Source organism: Chiloscyllium plagiosum, unplaced genomic scaffold, assembly GCF_037043375.1.
Source record: "Chiloscyllium plagiosum isolate Xiang-an unplaced genomic scaffold, Cpla_swu_hap1 HiC_scaffold_33, whole genome shotgun sequence".
In the NCBI taxonomy this organism is placed as follows: domain Eukaryota; kingdom Metazoa; phylum Chordata; class Chondrichthyes; order Orectolobiformes; family Hemiscylliidae; genus Chiloscyllium; species Chiloscyllium plagiosum.
In genome coordinates, this window is record NW_028270171.1 from 25,132,858 (window position 1) to 25,155,888 (window position 23,031).

General features: G+C 45.8%; 3 non-coding genes across 3 annotated transcripts; 2 read left to right on the forward strand and 1 right to left on the reverse strand.

The window, feature by feature from the left end:
• Positions 1–7,156: 7,156 nt before the first annotated feature.
• trnar-ccu (transfer RNA arginine (anticodon CCU)) lies at positions 7,157–7,229 on the forward strand. Its single transcript has one exon. It is a non-coding gene; the product is annotated as a tRNA-Arg (tRNA).
• A 922-nt stretch (positions 7,230–8,151) lies between these two features.
• Positions 8,152–8,224, reverse strand: trnar-ccu (transfer RNA arginine (anticodon CCU)). The gene has a single exon. It is a non-coding gene; the product is annotated as a tRNA-Arg (tRNA).
• Positions 8,225–17,185: 8,961 nt separating this feature from the next.
• Positions 17,186–17,258, forward strand: trnar-ccu (transfer RNA arginine (anticodon CCU)). The gene has a single exon. It is a non-coding gene; the product is annotated as a tRNA-Arg (tRNA).
• The last annotated feature ends 5,773 nt before the right edge of the window (positions 17,259–23,031 follow it).

The following is a 23,031-nucleotide window of genomic DNA, read 5'->3' on the forward strand; positions in this document are numbered from 1 at the left end:
AGCCTGCTTTGTCATTCCACACGATCATGGCTGATCTCATCTCGGCCTCAACTCCACTTTCCTGCCTGCTCTCCATAACACTTCAACCCAACTACAGCCTGCACGTAGTAATCCCTTTTCATGGCACAAGGCACTTCACAGGAACCACATTCAGGAAACCATTACACATGGACCGAAACTTTGGCCAAAGAGAGACATTTGCAGGAACACCTTGAGATCCTGACACCCCAAGGTAGAGGGGTGGAGATCTTTACAGAGTGACTTCCAGAGGGTACCATCCAGTCACAGACAGTGATGTCCAAGCAATGAATAACAGGAAGCCAATCTGGCCTTTAATTTCCTGAATTATTCTTTTTGCCCTTCTTAAAGAAAGAAACAACATTGGGTATTCTCCAGTCCTCTGGGAATTCTCCTGTGACTATAAAGGATACAAATGTTTTGTACAAATCCGTAGCAATTTCCACACCTGCCTCTCTCAGGATTCTATGATAGATTCCATCAGATCTTGGGGACTTGTCTAACTTAATACTTTTCAAAAGCCCCAACACCTCCTTTTTAATTATGACATGCTCTAGAATATCAATATACAAGACTCACCATCCACCATGTCATAGAGTCATAGAGATGTACAGCATGGAAACAGACCCTTCGGTCCAACCCGTCCATGCCGACCACATATCCTAATCTAATCTCATCCCATTTGCCAGCACTGGGCCCATATCCCTCTCGACCCTTCCTATCCATATCACTGTTGCTTGTTATCCCTCTGTAAAATGCCTTGGAGGTTCCTTAATCCTGTTTTCCATAAACATTGCATGGTCCCTTCAAATTCTCTGTTTCTGAGTTTGAGTTCATTCCTGTTATCTCCAGGGCTCTGTCTGTCTTCAGTTTCTTGAACCTTACTTATACCTCCTTCCTCTTTCTGCCTAAGACTTAACATCATAACACGTCTGAACAGGTCAACGAAATATATCGACAGGTAACAGCTACAGCATCAACCTGCATTTATTGAGTTATCTTTCAAAACCAATTCAGTGCAGTTGAAATACTGTGTGGTATCACTCACCGTAATAAACACTCTCCTTGAATAAGGTGAAGAGAAAGTCATGGCAAATTATAAAATTACCAAAATAATGCATGACAGTGGTTCTTAAATATATGTTTATAAATTACTCTACAGATACTTATAGAAATTAAATAAGGAGGAACAAATATCATGGACAATTAACCATACATTTCACAATATTTTACTTTCACTGTAGAATTGCAGTTTTAAGGTCAAAGTTTTTCTGAAGTTGATCAGATCTCACCCCATCTAATACTTATCTTTTATACCTTTCTCCCCAAACTTGAGGTGAGAATTCATATTTTTTAGAGGATTGCCTTATTTGATGAGCTGTTCCTTGCTCTATAATAAGTACAATCCCACAGACTTTGTCATGATTGCACCTTGTCTAAAGTCTTAATTAAATCATTCAATAGCAGACAATTCCCAAGAGGTTAATGAGCAAAAGTCCCATTCAATGTTTTCAAGTCTCCATTTTCCTTCCGTAAAAAAATTATACAAAAGTTAAATACCACAAGTGCTGGAAATCTGCAATAAAATCAGGAAATATTGAAATGCAGGTCAGGTAGCATCTGTGGAGAGAAACACAATTATCAATTTGCAATATTAATTTTGTTTTTTTCAGCAGATGCTTCCGAACCTGAGAGTTTCAACACTTACTGTTTATATTCTTAATGTAGACCATGCCCTTGGAGTGATTAATGTGAATGGAATGTTAAATATATCACTGAGATGTGCTGGTGAAGGGCATTGTTTCGTAAATACATGGAGCACTTACAAAGAGAGGCTGGTGTGAGAATTGTTCCCCACGTTATTACAGTTCCAGACAGATACCCCAAATTGTTAAGCTCCCAGGTGAGCAGGGATGAAATGGTTTCCTTTCTGCATTTACCTGGATCCTTGGTTGGTCACTAACAGGTTAATTTAAAAAGGGAGCCTTTCTTGTGGATGTCTTCCTCCCAAACCAATTGAATTGGTGTTTAAAAGTAGCCAATTAAACCAGGATAAGTTGAATTAACAAAAGAGTGAATCTATTCATATCAGAATGCAAAAAGATGATTGTAACTCACACCCACACAGATTAGGAAGAGAAGCAGGTGCAGGCAGATAGCAGAGTGAAGAAGGCATTTGATTCACTTGCCTTTATTAGGCAGTGCATTGAGTGTAGGAATTGGGATGTTGGGTTGTGGCTGTACAGGATAATGGTTAGGCCACCTTTTGGAATACTGCGTTCAATTCTGGTTTCCCTGCTATAGAAAGATGTTGTAAAACTTGCAAGCATTCAGAAAAGATTTACAAGGGTGTTGCAAGGGTTACAGGGTTTGTGCGATCGGGAGAGGATGAATAGACTGAGGCTATTTTCTCTGGAGCGTCGGAGGCTGAAGGGTGACCTTATAGAGGTTTATAAAATCATGAGGGACATGGATAGGGTGAATAGCTTCGGTCTTTTCCCCAGGGTGGGGCAGTACAAAAACAGAGGGCATAGGTTTACGGTGAGAGGAATAATAATTTAAAAGGAACCTAAGGGGCAACTTTTTCATGCAGAGGGTGGTGCTTATATGGAACATGCTGCAAGAGGAAGTGGTGGAGGCTGGTACAATAACAACATTTAGAAGTTAAAAGTCACACAACACCAGGTTATAGTCCCACAGGTTTATTTGGAAGCCCTAGCTTTCAGAGCGCTGCTTCTTCATCAGGTGAAGACAACCACCCAGTGAGGGAGCATCGCTTCGAAAGCTAGTGCTTCCAAATAAACCCACTGGGCTATAACCTGGTGTTGTGTGATTTTTAACTTTGTCCACCCCAGTCTAACCCCGGCTCCTCCAAAACATTTAAAAGGCATCTGGATGGGGGTATATGAACAGGGTGGGTTTAGAGGGATATGGGCCAAATGCTGGCAAGTCGGACTAGATTAATTCAGGATATCAGGTCGGCATAGACGGGTTGGACCAAAGGGTCTGTTTCCGTGCTGTACAACTCTAAGACTCTGTAACATTTAAAAGGCAGCTGGATGGGGACATGAATAAGAAGGCTTCAGAGGGATATGGACCAAATGCTGGTTTGTGGGACTGGATGACTTTCGGATATCTGGTTGGCATGGACGAGTTGGAGCGAAGGATCTGTACAACTCTGTGACTCTGTAAGTGTAAGCTTTCTTGGGAGATTTTGACTTTTGTTACAGAGCCTTTATAAATGACAGTGACATTTTAATTTGTGCTTATTTGGTTTAATTGGTTTCTTTTAATTTGTTTTCAGAGTAGTGTAAGGAGACTTCTGAAAAGTAGGCTGTCAGTAGGTTAGAAGACGGAATAGGTTATGCTGCATTCTGCAATTACAGCGATGATGATGTGCCAAGTGTAATACTTCAACTGGCTTGGCATTGATTTATTGGTTAATATTCTTAGTCATTGAAGTTATAACATCTTCAATTGAGAGTGAAAGCATATATCTTGGGAGGATATTTAATTGCTCTAAAGATACCACGTATCTGAAAGTTCCCTGCAGTTAATAGATCAATGGGACAGGAATTACCTATTATATCACAAAGTAAGTCTGTTTCTCTCTGTCCCGATATAGGGCTGGCTCTCTTCCACAAAGGGGGGGCTCGCAAGTTCGGGCAGATCTTTCTACTGAGGCAGGAAACGATTTCTCTTCATTCTGAGGCTCAAGAGGGTCTGAGAAATGAAGGAACGATGTCACAACTGGTCAGAAAGGCCTTAGACAGTGTTCTTTAACTGTTACACCTTGACAGCAGCTGCTCCATACTTTAGTGTGTCCCTCAACATGTAATCCTCCATCTTGGAACATGCTCAGCTGTAGCACTTGTTTGAGGTCAACACTTTCCACAGAGAGTCCAAGGTGGGAGCCCGAGGGGCCTAATGGATAAGGCACTGGCTTCCCTAAGCTGGTAATGGTGGTTCCAAGTCACATCTGGGGTGCTTGGGCTTTTAGCCTGAGCTTTGTTGCTGATTTTCATTCCATGTCAACTTCATCTCAATCCATGCTGACTGAATTTTTCATCGACAGTACTCTGTTAAACATCACTGTGACTACAGTGAGATTATGGCAAATGATGTGTAATAGAAACTTTCACAAGGTAATTCCAGGATCTGGGAGATCTTGGGGTGAATTGTCTGAAAGAGACAGCACAGCCACAATGGGCTGAATGCCTGCCATGATTCTGTTGATTTGTCCTCAATGCAGCTTTTTGCAACATCTCCACTTCCTCCTTCCCCACTAACTGCAAATATCTTGAAAGTGCTGCACAAAATAACATTGAGCCCTTTTCCTTCTCCTGTCTGCTCCATTTGCCTCAAACTGTGGGTCTGCAAAGTTGGAGTTGAGTTGATTCCTCGACTGGGAGAAAGTGAGTACGGCAGATGCGAGAGATCAGAGTCAAACTGTGTGGTGCTGGAAAAGTACAGCTGGTCAGGCGGCATCCAAGGAGCAGGGGAGTCGATGTTTCGAGTATAATCTCTTCAGGCCTCAGGCCTCTGCTCGAAATGTCGACTCTCCTGCTCCTCGGACGCTGTCTGACCGGCTGTGATTTCTCATCTGTCCGTTTGGGGCCAAATGGGAGGCGAGATCAATTTATCAAGCAGCCGACAATTTAGCATGAAATGGAAGGGGTAACAAACAATCAGTAAAAGTAGAAAACTTAGAAAAAACAATATGACTGGGCAGGGTTCAGTATTTAAAGGTTGCCATTTGACCTTCATGGGCGTAGCCCCAGTGGCCTACTGGATAAGGCACTGGCTTCCTAACCCAGGGATTTTGCATTTATGTCCCATCTGGGGTGTCTGATTATTTATGGCTTGTTCATTGTCAACGATATTTCTAATTGACTTTGGAGAAATCCACCTTGTCTGCTTTCAGCTGATGGGAAGTGGTGCCCAACATGTTCTTGCTCAAGACTTTCGGGGATCTGCAGGATGGGGGGTGAATCATCTGAAAGAGACAGCACAGTCACAATGGCTGAAAAACCTTGTGGAGGAGGTTGTCGGGTTGGTTCTGCGCAGCGCGGGCATGGGGGTGGTCATCTCGGCCTACGCTGACTACGTCCTCCTCTCTTTCACCTACCCGGCTGACCTGGGGAGGATGTGTGAGTGCCAGGCCGTGTATTCAGCGGCCTCTTCCACCAGGATCAACTGCGCCCAATTGGGCCCAATATTCCAGACGACTGGTCAGTCGGAGGCGGGTGGAGTCTCTGCCAGAGGAGTTACGGGGGTTCAGCTGGAGTACCACCCATCTCCTCGACCTTGGGGTCTACCTCAGCCCGGTTGAGGAATCCTGGCCGGCCAACTGGCAGGAGCTGGAGGCCAAAGTCTCGGCTCGCCTAGGCCTCTGGACAGGACTGCTCCGAGTGCTGTCACACAGGAGTCGAGTGTTGGTCTTAAACCAGCTGGTGGTTGCCATGCTGTGGTACCGGCTGGTCACTTTGGTCCCTCCTCCTGGTTTTGTCGCTGACATCCAGAGAATGTTGGTTCACTTCTTCTGGGACAAAAAGATGCACTGGGTCGCTGCGCAGGTCCTGAGTCTCCATATTGAGGAGGGCGGGCAGTCGCTGGTGTGCATTCACACCCAGGTAGCGACGTTCCACCTTCAGACCTTGCAGCGATACCTTTACGTCGAGCCTCCCCCTCGGCGGGGCGCCATGGCGACGTATTTTTTCCACCAGGTGCATAACCTCAACTACGACACGCAGCTCCTGTTCAGCGACCGTGATGGTTTGGAGGTCACTCTCAGGACACTGCCTGTCTTTTACCAGGACCTGCTCACTGTCTGGAACATGGTCGAATCGCGTCACGCCTACCCTCCGGCTGGAGTAGCGGCTGTCGTCAGGGAGCCGTTGCTCAGGAATCCGCACCTCCGTACTCGCGGGTTCGAGTGGCTGTCGGAGGGGAGGGCCGTGACTGTAAGGGTGACCAGGGTCAGGGACGTGCTGGATGGTGTGGGCCTGGGCTGGACGCTGCCGCAGGACAGAGCGAGCAGGGCAGTGGTAGACGTCCGGTACGTGGCCACCGCCATCCGATGCCTTAAAACGACGGTGCTCGGACCCGACGTAGTGCCCCAGTTGGAGGATGCTCAGGTGTGCGGTGGGATCCCGTCTGTGCTCACTCCTGTCCGGACGGAATTTCACATTGGCCCCAGGGTCCTGTACTTCCTGCGGGAGCCTGTGCCCCACAACCTGAGCTGTCTCTGGACTTTTAGTTTTGTCCCTTTCAGGGGTGTATCACAGAGGGCCCTGTACAGACTGCTGCTGCACACCCTCATCCACCTCCCGGACACACCCTGGCGTGCCCATTTACCACCGGGCGGTGGGGACCATCCCCAGTGGAGGGCTCTCTACATGGGAGTCCTCCCCCTTTCTCACGGGGATCTGGGGTGGAGGGTGTTGCACGCGGCAGTCCGCAGATTGCGGTGGTTCACGGACTCCCAGCCCAACTGCTTGTTCTGTTGTGCTGTGGAGTCCATGGAACAGGGTGCTTGCACTCCCATTTTAGCTTTCTGGGAAACCTTCTCCTCTGTTTCTGGTTGGACTTCAGCCCCACACTCCCCATCATTGGGCACCCAGTGCCGAGGGGGGAGGGTTGGTCAGAGGATCTCCTCGTGGGTCTGCTCCTGGGCCTGGCCAAACTGGTTGTTAGGGCCGATTGCCTGACCCTCTTCCGCGGTTACGTTCGAGCCCGGGTGTCCCTGGAGAAGGAGCACGCAGTGTCTACCAACATCCTTGAGCTGTTCAGAGAGTGCCCTCCCCCTCACTGTTTGATCACGCAGCATTGCCCTTTGATGCTTGTCACTGGCCAGTCGGGTGTTTCCTTTCTTCCTGGTGGTGGGAATTGAATAAAGATTTGTACATCTGTTGTCTTTCACTGTGTCTCACACCTGCACACACACAACATGGTGCTGGGGAAAATATCAGCACTACCGCAGTTAGGCAGCAGTGTGGGGGTAAAGGAAAAACCATATATAACCAGGAGATTTAGAATCCCCTCAGTCCAGGGCACTGACTCTGTGCTGGCTGAGCCACAGTCAGTGTGTTCTTGCAAAACAAAACGTAAAAGCTGCCATTTTAACATCACACATGTGGCCCCAGTGGCCTAATGGATAAGGCACTGGCCTCCTAAGCCAGGGATTGTGGGTTCAAGTCCCATCTGGGGTGTCTGACTCTTCTTTGTGTGTCATTAATCTTTAATCCACTTTGCAACATCCCCACGTCTGCATTCAGTTGATGGGATGTGGTGTCCCATGTGACCTTACACAAGTATCTTGGGGATCTGCAGGATTAAGGCTGAATTCCCAGAAAGAGACAAACAGATTGGACAAACATTTGTGGGAAGGCAACTGCTGAGGCTGACTCACAGAGTTTCCAGAGGGAGATGGATGGGTCAAGGGAGCGGCCAAAAACTGAGCAAATGAAAGACAATGTGGGAATGTGTGAGGTTATACACTTTGGGAGGAAGAATAAAGCAGCTGGATATTATTTCAATGGAGAAAGACAGCAGAACGTTACAGCACAGAGAGATATGAAATGTGTTTTTGCGGTCTCGCTGTTGATCCTTTGCTGTGACCAACCTTCATGGTAATATCGGTGAGATGTTCTTGGTTTCTCTTTAGTTCTTGAGTCTGGTTATGCCGATTGTGATTTGCAGGCCGTGGTGAGACCGTGGTCAAGATCACCGTCAGTTTCTTGGATGAAGTCTTCACGACTGGTAACGCTGACAGTCACCACTGAAGAGTGTCTCTGCCATTATCTGCAGTTGGCCCGGCACATCAACAGTTTCATCAGCAAACCTCAAGGGACAACATCCAAAACCTTTGTGCTCTTGAAGGCAAATCCCTTCTCATTAAGGCAAGAAACAAAATATCTTTAATGGGATGATGTTGATTTGAACATTGGGGAAGATCAGGGAAAAGGAGCATAGGGACACACTCCTGGATGCCAGACCCTATACGAAGCCTTGACTTGGCATCAACATTCTGTACCACCAACCCAACACAGACCTGGGGACTTCTCCAGAGGAGATGAGAAATCGACTTGACTGCAGACGAAGATCAGCCATGAAGACAAGGGTTAAGTCAGACACCCCAGATGGGACTCGAACCCACAATCCCTGGCTTAGGAGGCCAATGCCTTATCTATTAGGCCACTGGGGCTGCACAGTTAAAGTAAAAAATGGCAGCCTTTAAATACTGCACCCTGACCTCTCATTGTGTGTTTTTCTGAGTTTTATACTGTCACTGCACTCTGGGGATCCAAGATGGTGGTGATCTCGGACGATCATGTTGCAGAGCTCCGCACCACAGCACAAGCGGGAAGAATTTCTATCACGCCCAATCCCGACCATCGCGATATCCTGGGGCTCTGAAAAGATTGTGAAATCCCAGGACATTGTGAAAAATCAACTTACCTGCGTTTTCATCATCCAGAGATGTTGAAGAAGGGAGGAGCAGTGTCTGAGGCCAGGCTCCCGGCCCAGCCTGCAGGATCCTTGGGCTCAATTGCCTACCAGGCCTTGGTGAAGTAGCTCGCGAAATCTCGCGCGATGTTGGGGAAGCAGATAGAGGTGAAGCTGGCCCCGATCTCTCTCATGCTGCAGAAGCATGAACAGCAGCTGGGAGACCTGGAAAAGAGGACGGATGAGGTTGAACACAGAGTCACAGCGGTGGAAGCTGATACCAGTTCCTCTAAGGATAGGATCCAAGCATCAGAGGCTGAGGGGTGACCTTACAGAGGTTTATAAAATCATGAGGAGCATGAATAGGGTAAACAGCCAAGGTCTTTTCCCTGGGGTGGGGGAGTCCAGAACTAGAGGGCTTAGGTTTAGAGTGAGAGGGAAAAGATATAAAAGAGACCTAAGGGGCAACCTTTTCAGGCAGAGGGTGGTGTGTGTGTGTGGAATGAGCTGCCAGAGGAAGTGGTGGAAGCTGGTACAATTACATTGTTTAAAAGGCATCTGGATGGGTATATGAATAGGAAGATTTTGGAAGGAGATTAGATTAGATTAGATTACAGTGTGGAAACAGGCCCTTCGGCCCAACAAGTCCACACCGACCCGCCGAAGCGAAACCCACCCCATACCCTTACATTTACCCCTTACCTAACACTACGGGCAATTTAGTATGGCCAATTCACCTGACCCTGCACATCTTTGGACTGTGGGAGGAAACCGGAGCACCCGGAGGAAACCCACACAGACACAGGGAGAACGTGCAAACTCCACACAGTCAGTCGCCTGAGGCGGGAACTGAACCCGGGTCTCTGGCGCTGTGAAGCAGCAGTGCTAACCACTGTGCCACTGTGCCGCCCAGGTGGGACTAGATTGGGTTGGGATATCTGTTCGGCATGGACAGGTTGGACCGAGGGTGTGTTTCTGTGCTGTACATCTCTACGACACGATGACTGGAAGTGTCAGTCTGAGTAAATCCGTTGTCTAGCTCCTGACAATGTGACCCCATTGGATGATGTGAACCCAGCTCATGATCCCTTTGGCCAAAGCTACAAAACATTCTGGAAAATCAGGGAAAAGAAGGATATGAACACACACCTGGATGCCAGTCCCTTAGCAAAGCCTTGACTGGGATCTGCAGCAGAGCTCTGACCATCTGCTCCAAACTTGTTCATAAAAGCCCGAGAGTGAGGGGGCGAAGCCATTCACCCCAGCAAGGCCACACTCAGCCTCTGACCATCCCATCCAGGCCCAATCCCTATCCTCTCACCCTGCATTCCCCAAAACCAATCCACCGAACCTGCACATCTTTGGGCTGTGGGAGGAAAACAATGCACTCCGAGTACCCCATGGAGAGAATGTGCAAACTCGACACAAACAGACACCCAAGGGAGGAATCAAACCCAAGACCCTGACACTGTGAGTCACCATGCCAGCCCCAGGAGAATCTCAGCAGTTCTTTCACCATTGTGGCTCTGCTGTCTCTTTCAGGCAATTTCGCCCCAATCCTGCAGATCCCCGACAGCTTTGTGCAAGATTATGTTGGACAGCACTTCCCATCAACTGAATGCAGACCTGGGGATTTTTATAATGTAGATTAGGAGTAAAGTTCAAAGAAGGCAGCCTATGAAAGTTAGTCACTCAGGAGGGGATTTGAACCCACAATCCCTGGATTAGGAGCCCAATATTTTATCCATTAGGCCACAGGGGCTACATATCTGCTGTTAAACTGGCAGCCTTTAAATACTGCACCCTGATGGCTCATATTGTGGTTTTCTCAGTTTTATACTCTCACTTATTGTTTTTTACAACTTCCATCTCATGCTAAAAAATTGGCTGCTTGATAAATCAATCTCGCTTCCCATTTGTCCCCAAACGGACAGACAAGAAACCAACCAAACTCCAACATTGCACAACTCAAGTCTGAGGAAAATGGAGCAGACAGGAAAATGGCAAAGGGTTCAATGTTATTTTGTGCAGCACTTTCAAGATATTTGCAGTTACTGGGGAAGGAGTAGGTGGAGATGTTGCAAAAAGTTGCATTGAGGACAAATGCTTTCTTTGGTTAGACCGCACTTGGAATACTGCGTCCAGTTCTGGTCGCCCTATTATAGGAAAGATGTGGATGCTTTGGAGAGGGTTCAGAGGAGGTTTACCAGGATGCTGCCTGGACTGGAGGGCTTATCTTATGAAGAGAGGTTGACTGAGCTCGGACTTTTCTCATTGGAGAAAAGGAGGAGGCGAGGGGACCTAATTGAGGTATACAAGATAATGAGAGGCGATAGCCAGAGACTATTTCCCAGGGCAGAAATGGCTCACACCAGGGGTCATAATTTTAAGCTGGTTGGAGGAAAGTTTAGAGGGGATGTCAGAGCCGGGTTCTTTACACAGAGAGTTTTGAGAGCATGGAATGCGTTGCCAGTAGCAGTTGTGGAAGCAAGGTCATTGGGGATATTTAAGAAACTGCTGGACATGCATATGGTCACAGACATTTGAGGGTGCAGACATGAGGATCAATGGTCGGCACAACATCGTGGGCTGAAGGGCCTGTTCGGTGCTGTACTGTTCTATGTTCTATGTTGTATGTTCTAAATCAACAGAATCTTAGCGGGCATTCAGCCCATTGTGGCTGTGCTGTCTCTTTCAGACAATTCACCCCAAGATCGCCCAAATCCTGGAATTACCTTGTGTAAGTTTCTAATAAACATCGTTAAAAATCAGACAACACCAGGTTGTAGTCCAACAGGTTTCTCTCAAAGTACTAGCTTTCGGAGCACTGCTGCTTCGTCAGGTGGTTGTGGAGTATAAGGTTGTAAGACCCAACCACCCCGTGGCTCAACACTTCAACTCCCCCTCCCACTCCACCAAGGACATGCAGGTCCTTGGACTCCTCCATCGCCAGACCATAGCAACATGACGGTTGGAGGAAGAGCACCTCATCGTCCGCCTCGGAACCCTCCAACCACAAGGGGATGAACTCGGATTTCTCCAGTTTCCTCATTTCCCCTCCCTCCACATTGTCTCAGTCTAATCCCTCGAACTCAGCACCACCTTCCTAACCTGCAAACTTCTTCCTGACCTCTCCGCCCCCACCCCCACTCCGGCCTATCACCCTCACCTTGACCTCCTTCCACCTATCGCATTTCCAATGCCCCTCCCCCAAGTCCCTCCTTTTATCTTATCCTGCTGGACACACTTTCCTCATTCCTGAAGAAGGACTTATGCCCGAATCGTCGATTCTCCAGCTCCTTGGATGCTGCCTGACCTGCTGCGCTTTTCCAGCAAAACATTTTCAGCTCTGATCTCCAGCATCTGCAGTCCTCATTTTCTCCTTGAACCTTGTTGAATGCCTTACTGACGTCCATATAGATCACATCTGCTGCTCTGCCATCATAAATCCTTTTTGTTACTTCTTCATAAAACTCAATCAAGTTTCCCACGCACAAAGCCATGTTGACGACCCCTAATCAGTCCTTGCCTTTCCAAATGCATGTACATCCTGTCCCTCAGGATTCTCTCCAACAACTTGCCCACCACCGAGGTCAGGCTCACTGGTCTATAGTTCCCTGGCTTGTCCTTACCACCCTTCTTAAACAGTGGCACCACGTTAGCCAACCTCCAGTCTTCCGATACCTCACCTGTGACTATTGATGACACAAATATCTCAGTAAGATGCCCAGCAATCACTTCCCGAGCTTCCCACAGAGTTTTAGGGTACACCTGATCAGGTCCTGGGGATTTATCCACTTCTGTGCATTTCAAGACATCCAGCGCTTCTGCCTCTGTAAGATGCACATTTTTCAAGATGTCACCATCTATTTCCCTACAGTCGATATCTTCCATGTCCTTCTCCACAGTAAACACTGATGCAAATACTCAATTAGTATCCCCCCCCATCTCCTGCAGCTCCACACATAGGCCACCTTACTGATATTTGAGGGAGTTTAGATCAGAGTGGCGCTGGAAAAGAACTGCAGGTCAGGCAGCATCCGAGGAGCAGGAAAATCGACATTTCAGGCAAAAGCCCATGCTTCCTTCTTTTTGTGAACCAAACCCTCCATTTCTTTAGTCATCCAGCATTCCCTATACCTACCAGCCTTTCCTTTCACCCTGACAGGAATATACTTTCTCTGGACTCTCGTTATCTCATTTCTAAAGGTTTCCCATTTTCCAGCCGTCCCTTTACCTGCGAACATCTGCCCCAGTGAGCTTTTGAAAGTTCCTGCCTAATACCGTTAAAATTAGCCTTTCTCCAATTTTGGACTTCATCTTAAAGATCTGATCTATCCTTTTCCATCGCTACTTTAAAACTAATAGAATTACGGTCGCTGGCCCCAAAGTGCTCCCCCACTGACACCTCAGTCACCTGCCCTGCCTTATTTCCCAAGAGTAGGTCAAGTTTTGCACCTTCTCTAGTAGGTACATCCAATACTGAATCAGGAAATTTTCTTGTACATCCTTAACAAATTCCTCTCCATCTAAACCCTTAACACTGGCAATCCCAGTGTATGTTTGGAAGGTTAAGATCCCCTACCATAATCACCCTGTTATGCTTAGAGATAACTGAGATGGCCTAACAAATTTGTTTCTCAATTTCCCTCTGACTGTTATGGGATCTATAATACAATCCCAATAAAAACACCACTCCCCCTCCTCTCTTGCCTCCCTTTCTATCCTTCCTGTAGCATTTGTATCCTGGAACATTAAGCTGCCAGCCCTGTCCATCCCTGTCCATCCCTGAGCCATGTTTCTGTAATTACTATGATATCCCAGTCCCATGTTCCTAACCATGCCCTGAGTTCATCTGCCTTCCCTGTTAGGCCTCTTGCATTGAAATATATGCAGTTTAATTTATCAGTCCTTCCTTATTCTCTGCTTTGTCCCTGCCTGCCCTGACTGTTTGACTCACTTCTGTTCTCAACTGTACCAGTCTCACATTGATCTCTTTCCTCACTATCTCCCTGGGTCCCACTCCCTCATGTTACTAGTTTAAATCCTCCTGAGCAGCTTGAGCAAATCTCCCTGTCAGTATATTAGTCCCCTTCCAATTTAGGTGCAATCCGTCCTTCTTGTACAGGTCACTTCTCCCCCAAAACAGCTTCCAATGATCCAAAAGTTTGAATCCTTCTCCTATACACCAGTCCCTCAGCCTTGCATTCATCTGCTGTATCCTCCTATTCCTGCCATCACTAGCTCGTATCACCGGGAGTAATCCAGATATTACTACTCTCAAGGACCTCCTTTTTCAATTCTCACCTAACTCTCTGTAATCTCCCTTCAGAATCTCAACCTTTTCTCTTCCAATGTCATTGGTTCCAATGTATACACTGACTTCTTGCTGGCCCCTCTCCCCCGTGAGAACATTCTGCACCCTTTGTGAGATATCCTTGATCCTGGCACCAGGGAGGCAACACACCATTCTGCTTTTTCGCTGCTGGCTGCACACGCATCTGTCTGTGACTCGGACTAGAGAGTCCCCTAACACAATTGATCTCTTGGAACCTGACGTACCTCTCATTGCATTAGAGCCAGTCTCAATACCAGACACTTGGCTGTTCGTGCTACGTTCCCCTGAGAATCCATCACCCCCTATATTTTCCAACACAACATATTTGTTTGAAATGGGGATAACCACAGAAGAATCCTGCATTACCTGCCTACCTCTCTTACCTTTCCTGGCGTTAACCCATCTATGTGACTGTATCTGAGACTTTCCCCCCTTCCTATAACTGCCATCCATCACATCCCCTTGCTTTTGTGAACACCTCATGGTCTACAACTGTCTCTCCAACCAATCCATTCGATCTGATAGGATTCGCAACCAACAGCATTTATTGCAGACATAATCCTCAGTAACCGGTATACTCTCCCTAAAACTCCCACATCCGACAAGAAGAGCATATCACTCTACTAAAGCCATTTTTGTTTCTTTCAATCTCCAGACCCAGAAAATAGCACTGTCTTATTCCTCTACCAAACACTGCTCCAGGTGAAATTAATACTTATGGCTTATATTTTAAGTTTAATCAAGAAACATAGCTCAATAAAACATATAATCAAGAAAGAACCCACTCTACCCACCACTGCAGACTTACTGTAAGGCCACACGTAAAATGGTCACTTGTCTATTTCTGTGCTGTGACCTCTCCCAAACAGGTTCCTCCAAGATTAGTTGTGAATTTCACTGTTTGTTAATTTTCCCAGACACACTCCGAGCAGACTGGTACTGTTTCCAAACTGGAATGTATAAAATACTCCATTGACTGACTGCCTGCAGATTGTGCAAATACAAATTCATCCCGAAGACCTATGTGTGTGTACACGCGTGCATGAGAGAGAGTGTGAGTGGCTATGTGCATGTGAGTGTGAGTGTGAAGACGTATAAGCCTGTGAGCGTGTGTTTATGGGTGTGAGTGTGTGTGTATGTGTCTGTGTGTCTGTGTGTATGTATGTGTGTGTCTGTGTGTGTGTATGTGTCTGTGTGTGTGTCTGTGTGTGTGTGTCTGTGTGTGTCTGTGTGTGTGTATGTGTCTGTGTATGTGTCTGTGTGTGTGTCTCTGTGTGTGTCTATGTGTGTGTCTGTTTGTGTGTGTGTCTGTATGTGTCTGTGTGTGTGTGTCTGTCTTTGAGAGAGTGTATTGTGTAATGGGGTCACCTGTAGTGTGACATGAGCCCAAGGTCCCAGTTGAGGCCATCCCCATGTGTACCGGACTTGGCTATCAGCCTCTGCCAGGCCACTTTGTGTCGTTGTGTATCCCGAAGTCTCCCTTGGAGGATGGTCACCCGAAGATCTGAGGGCGAATGTCCCTGACTGCTGAAGTGTTCCCTGACTGGGAGGGGACACCCGTGTCTGGTGATTGTTGCGCAGTGTCCATTCATCAGTTGTCATAGCGCCTGTGCAGCAAAGTAGTCTTGGTCAAACTTGTACATGGAAATATTGGCATATTGGTGAGGAAGTTAAAATGCACAAAGAGGGGTCAGTTCCATGCTTTGCTTCTCTTTCAGGACACACTGGGGACTCAAGGGTTAAACATTCCACTACCAAAGGACTTACTGCAGTATCAACGGAAAGCCTGTACTCTTACAATACAGACAGAACATCTCAGTCCGGGGGGAGGCTGACTGTATCTCAGAAATAGAGCCGAGTGGAGCCACACATGTGGATTCCCCCTGTAGTCCTGGACAGAGGGATTTGCCCTTTCCACACAAGACTGCTAGCCTTGGCCACAACCCTGTTAAACTGCCTCCCACTCCCATAGTCTTCCTTCCCCCCCATATTAGCATAGGGATGTGAATCCCCCATTTCCAGCAGGCAAAATCCTTCTGTCTTCATCTCTTCCCATCAACACATCATCATGAAGAATATGATAATGAGCTTCTGTAATCTATTCACACGTTAGCACAGGACATCGCTGTTCATCGGGCTTTGTAAATTGATAATTACCTGCTTTAAACTATGTTTAATACAATCGCCCATGTGACTGATAAACCTTTTGTTTAATCCCTATAAAAGACACTGTCTGTGTGTGTGTAGGGCAGAGATTCATGGAGAAGTGTCATTACAAGGAGACTCATGGCTACCTTTGGGGACATTTTGAATCTCTCGCCAACTGTCCGATAATAAAGCATCTACCATTGTACAGAAACCTGTGTCGTCCGGATTTGTGGAACAAAGTGGACCAGCATGTGGGGTCACAGTTTGAAGATATTGGGAGAAAGGTAGAGAGGGAATGTCAGAGGAAGGTTCTTTACGCAGAGAGTTGTGGATGCATGGAATGTGTTGCCAGTGGTGGTGGTGGAAGCAGAGTCATTAGGGACATTTAAGCGACTGCTGGACATGCACATGGATAGCAGTGAATTGAGGGGTGTGGAGGTTAAGTTATTTTATTTTACATTAGGATTAATCCTCGGCACAACATTGTGGGCCAAAGAGCTTATTCTGTGCCGTACTTTTCTATGTTCTATGTTCTAAAATATACTCTGTTAAAAATCACTGTGCCTACGTTGAGCTTATGCAAATGATGTGTAATAGAAACTTGCACAAGGTAATTCCAGGATCTGGGAGATCTTGGGGTGAATTGTCTGAAAGAGACAGCACAGCCACAATGGGCTGAATGCCTGCTAAGATTGTGTTGATTTGTCCTCAATGCAGCTTTTTGCAACATCTCCACTTCCTCCTTCCCCATGAACTGCAAATATCTTGAAAGTGCTGCACACAATAACATTGAGCCCTTTCCCTTCTCCTGTCTGCTCCATTTGCGTCAAACTGTGGATCTGCAAAGTTGGAGTTGAGTTGATTTCTCGACTGGGAGAAAGTGAACACGGCAGATGCTAGAGATCAGAGTCAAACTGTGTGGTGCTGGAAAAGTACAGCTGGTCAGGTGGCATCCAAGGAGCAGGGGAGTCGTTGTTTCCAGCATAATCTCCTCTGGCCTCTGCTCGAAACGTCGACTCTCCTGCTCCTCGGATGCTGTCTGACCGGCTGTGATTTCTCAAATGTCCGTTTGGGGAGAAATGGGAGGCGAGATCAATTTATCAAGCAGCGAACAATTTAGCATCAAATGGAAGGGGTAAAAAACAATCAGGAAGGATAGAAAACTCAGAAAAACACACTGTGAGAGGTCTCGGAGCAGTATGTAAAGGCTGCCATTTTCCTCCCTCAAGCATAGCCCCAGTGGCCTAATGGATAAGGCACTGGCCTCCTAAGCCAGGGATTGTGGGTTCAAGTCCCACCTGGCATGTCTGACTTTTAAACCCTGTCTTCATGACTGATCTTTGTCTGAGGTCAAGTCGATTTCTCATCCCCCCGAGAAAAGTCCCCAGGTCTGTATTGGGTTGGTGGGAAATTGTGTCAGAAAAATACAGAATTTTCAGGGGATGCAGGATATGGGGGTGAATTCCCAGAAAGAGACAGCACAGTCGCAATGGCTGAAATCCTGACACTTCTCCAATATACAACCCTCAGTCTGGTTGGAACTGGTTCTTCTTGAACCTTTGTAGCTCTTTGATCTGAGCTGCACTGTTCTCTGGAGCTGATAGCTGCTGTTTAATTTAGTTTGGCCAATTTTCTGTCAGGTCAAATTTCTCCAGCTGAGGAGCAATTGAGAATGCCTGATTTTGTTGCCATGGTCACGTGACCACACAGGATAAAGATCAGCTGCACAGTGAAGATTTCAACAAAATCAAAACCCCAAATAAGACTTGAGCCCACAATCTCCCAGTTTAGGAAGTTAGTGCCTTACCCATGAGATCACTGGGCCTCCAACAGATAGACCTACCCATCTATGGACAAAGCAACTTCTGTTTTGGTTGTGTTCGTGTCAGAGTAAGCTATAGATTACCTGCATGTTTGGTATTTATGATAAGGTCCAATATGTCAATGGAACTTATTGAAATCTGGGTGTTCAAAGTTGGAACTGATGGGGCTGTGGCTCTGCATTTGGGTCCTTACCTTTCTTAGTCAAGGTATTGAATACAATTGCAAGGAGGCTATGATGGAGACGTGAGGTAGTTAGGCCATCGTTGGAGAACTTGGAGTGCCACATCCACAGATTGGACAAACATTTGTGGGAAGGCAACTTCTGAAAATCACCAGCCTCTGAGTCAGAGTCGGGGTTCAGCGACAGAGTTTATTGTACAAGGAAATCCCGGAGCTCCGGGGAGAGAGAGCGGCACCAACAGCACAGTGGTCAGCTGTGATTCTTCTCTCAACCCGGAGCACATGTCAAGATACTGTTATACATTTTGTGATATAATAGCTCAGTGATGAGGTTATTGTCTCTGTAACATGGCTTGGTTATTGTAAACATTGCAGAATCCTTGATCGTTTCGGTGCAGTTATTGTTAGTTCCAGCGTGGCCTTTGTTAATTTCAGTGCAGTTGTTGTCAGTTTCAGCGTCTGCGCGGAAGCCCGTTGCTGTAGTAATGGGCTCTAATCGCTCTCCTGAGAAGGACGATTACTGCAGCCCTGGCTATTATCACTCTGTATTGAGTCTGTATCTAACAGTTAGCATTTCTATCAAAGGTGTTGGCTGGACCCAGACCCTTCGGCGGGCAGTATATGTTATTCATGTGTATTGTCTCTCCCATCCACCTTAAACTAATCAACACGGTTGTGAGTGCATTGTGCTGGCATTCTGTTGGCCCCAGGCAGTGTCTGTGTTTGCTCTGCTGTCTCTCTCCATATTGTGGTCCGGCGCCCATCTTGTGTGCCAAGTGGCCAACTTATGGCTCAGCGACCATTTTGTGTGTCCGTGTGCCTAGTGTCACCCTGCCCCGTGCCATCTCCCACTTCACTTTGTGGTCAAGGAGGCGAGGGTATTAACTGGAACAATCCATGTTGGGCCATTGGAATCTCCTTCCTGTCCCGATATAGGGCTGGCTCTCTTCCACAAAGGGGGGGCTCACAAGTTCGGGCAGATCTTCTCTCTCTCCAGATTTTGTTTATTTAAAAAATATACTTTATTCATAAAAAATCAAATAGAAATGCAGACAAAGGTTCTAAATCAGTTGTGTACAGTCTGTGCAGAGAGAAAAGAACCAACAAAACACTGGAATTTTGACATTTCTCAAAGTTCTGTGTTGTGAGAAAAAAAGGCATTTTGTACTTGGGCAGGAATCGATCTCTGTTCATTGTCAGGCACCAAGAGGGTCTGAGAATTGAAAGAACAATGTGATAATTTGTCAGAAAGACCTGAGACTGTGTTGTTTCCCTGTTACACCTTGGCAGCAGCTGCCCGAAACTTTAGTGCATCCCTCAGTGTGTTGTCACAGATCTTGGAATATGTTCAGCTGTAGCTCTCGTTTAAGATCAACGATTCCCAGTAGAGTATTGTCAGTGAGTTTTTGTGGCTTAATGGGTCAGACTGTAGCTTCTGATGTAGTGGATTGGTGGTTCCCATCCCTTTTGGGGCGTTGACTTTTTAAGCCTGGTCTTTGTGGTGGCTGATTTTCGTCCCATATCAACTCCATCTCAATCCAAATTGACTGGATTTTTCAACTAATCCGTTAAAAATCACTTGCCTGCTTCGAGATTATGGAAAATACTCTTTAGTAGAAACTTGCACAAGGTAATTCCAGGATTTGGGAGATCTTGGGGTGAATTGTCTGAAAGAGACAGCACAGCCCCAATGGGCTGAATGCCTGCTAAGATTCTATTGATTTGTCCTCATTGCAGCTTTTTGCAACATCTCCACTTCCTCCTCCCTGACTACCTGCAAATATCTTGAAAGTGCTGCACACAATAACATTGAGCTCTTTTCCTTCTCCTGTCTGCTCCATTTGCCTCAAACTGTGGGTCTGCAAAGTTGGAGTTGATCAATTTTATCAAGCAGCCAATGATTTAGCGTGAGATGGAAGGGGGCACAACCAATCAGTGTGAGTATAAAACTCAGAGAAGAACACAATATGAGAGGTTCAGGGTGCAGTATTTATAGGCTGCCAATTGAGTGTTGTAAATGTGGTCCCAGTGGTCTAATGGATAAGGCACTGGCCTTTTAAACCAGGGGTTGTGTGTTCAAGTCCCATTTGGAATGATTGCCTTTTTTTTTTATAGATATTTTTATTAGAAATTTAACATTTTTACAAGTTTACAAAAATAAACAAAACTCTCAGATATAAACATTGATATACAATTAGCTCAAATATACAATAGCCAAAATTTGACAAAAAAAAACAAAACAACAAAAAAAAACCGAAAAAAAAACAAACAACAAAAAAAAACAAACAGACAAAACTCAACTATCTACTAATCTAACCTACAACTAACCAGGGTGTATATTTAAGTCTCTTACATGCTCGGGATGTGTTAACATCAGATATGATAAAACCCGTATTCGTGCGGGATTCCTCCCCCGAGGGGCCGCGGACCAGCCAGGTTTGTAGTCTCAATTAAATAAAAGCCCTTGTTAGGATAGCCGAAATATCTGTATTTATGTAATTCAAAAAGGGCTGCCATATTTTATAAAATAATTCGGTCTTTCGGTGCACCATATTTGTAAGGAAGTCAAGGGGAATACATTCCATAATTAGTCTGTGCCAATTTGAAAGTCCAGGGGGGCCCTCCGCCACCCAGTTCATCAAAATATTTTTCCTTGCACAGAAAGAAAGAATAGAAAATAGTCTCTTCCCGTACGTGTCCAGGGAGGGAAAGTTCGAAAAGCCCAAGAGGAGAGATACGGGGTCCACTTTTATTTCCGTTCCTAAAATTTCTGTCAGGGTACTTGCTACTTTAGTCCAATATCCACGGATCTTATGACAGGTCCATAAGCAATGTACAAGAGTGCCCACCTCTATTTTGCATTTAGGACACATTGGAGATGCTCCTACCTTAAATTTTGCCAATCGAACCGGTGCTATATGGGCCCTATGAAGTATCTCCAGCTGGATAGCCTGGGTTCTGTTACAAATAGTAATTCTTCTAGCATTTTCCCAAATATCATTCCACGTTTCTGTGGAGATTTCTAGTCCCAGATCCTGATCCCATGTTTTAAGCAGATTATCCATATCTCCCGATACTTCATCATGTAGCAAATGATAAATAGTACTGACGCAAGATACCCCCACTGGTCGTAGGACACTACATTCTCTATCGGATTTATAAAGACTATCTAATAACGTAGTCTTCTTCTGTATATAATCTCGAATTTGGAAGTATCGAAAGAGGTCTCCATTGGGTAATCCGAATTTCTGACGCAGCTGTCCGAAAGACATCAGGACCCCATCTTTAAATAAATCCCCGAGACATGAGATACCCCTGGCTCTCCAGAGTTTAAAAGTGGCATCTGTTAACCCCGGTTGGAATCCCCATGCTCCCACTATCGGTGCATAGGGGGATGTTTTATGTGAATTACCCTCATTTTGCCGCATTATATTCCAAGCCTTGATTGTATTCAGTATTATAGGGTTTTTACAGTGATCTGTAATGATTTTCCTCTTGTCTGAGAATAAAAGGTTAATAAGTGGGTATTTTACTTGAGAAGCCTCGATGTCCAACCAGATTGATTGTGGATCAGACAAGACCCAATCAGCTATATAACTTAATAGGGAACTTAATTGATATTTCCTAAAATCTGGGAAGTCCAATCCACCCCTTGCCTGTGGAAGCTGTAGCTTCTTCAGCTTAATGAGGGGCCGCCTATGGTTCCAGATAAACGAACTCAGCCAGCCGTATAATTTACATAAAGCTGTCCTCGGCAGCATCACCGGAAGCATTCTCATAGGATATAGGAGACGGGGCAGGATATTCATTTTGATTAATGCTATTCTACCCAGCCAGGAAATTGGCAGGTCTCCCCATCGCTGGAGGTCCTGCCTTATCCTTTCCAATAAATACACAAAATTAGCCTTATACAACTGACCAAATACTGGAGTAATAAAAATGCCTAAATATAAGAAACCCTCCAGGGACCAGCGAAAGGGAAAAAGGGAACCGTCCGCTAAGCGGGGTATCACAGCAAGGCCACCCATTGGCATAGCCTCCGATTTTGAAAAATTAATTTTATAGCCTGAGAATGCACTAAATGTATTAATAACTTGGATTAAGCGAGGTATGGACATCAAAGGGTTACTGAGGAATAGAAGAACATCATCTGCATAAAGGGTAATTTTATGTTTACCTGTACCAATCCTTGGGGCCACTATATTAGGATCAGCTCGTATAGCTTCTGCTAGTGGTTCAATTATTAGCGTGAATAACAATGGTGAGAGGGGACATCCCTGACGGCAGCCCCTACCCACACTGAAGCTATCCGAACCTAATCCATTGGTAACCACAACTGCTTTGGGATCACTATACAATGTTGAGATCCATTTGGTAAACACCTGTCCAACACCAAACCTCTCCAATGTGTAAAACAAATATGACCATTCGACCCTATCAAATGCCTTTTCCGCGTCTAATGAAACCACTACTCCTGGTATCTTTCCCTGATGACAAGCTTGAATCATATTCAGAGCCCTTCTAACATTATTGGATGATCTACGGCCCTTAATAAACCCCGTCTGATCCTCCTTTATAATATGTGGCAGTATCCTTTCTAATCTCAGTGCTAACGTTTTAGAGAGGATTTTAAAATCTACATTTAGCAAGGATATTGGTCTGTATGATGTACAATCTTCTGGGTCCTTTCCTTTTTTGAGGATAAGAGAGATATTTGCCTCTTTCAGCGAAGGCGGGAGACAGCCCTGACTATATGCATAGTTATACATGTCCATAAGTGGACCAACCAGTATTTCTGTAAATTCTTTATAGAATTCAGCTTGAAAGCCATCTGGGCCCGGCGTCTTACCATTTTGAAGGTGCCTAATTGCATCAACTATTTCTTGGGGTGTAAGAGGAGCATTTAGGACCGATACTTGTTCCGGAGTTAGGTCTGGAAAAGTCAAATTTTTAAAAAATGACTGCATCCTCTTCGCCCTATCTTCACAATCCTGTGATTTATATAACTCAGAATAGAATTTTCTAAAGGTCGCATTAATCTTTTTATGATCATGAGTCAAAATACCCGTACTTTC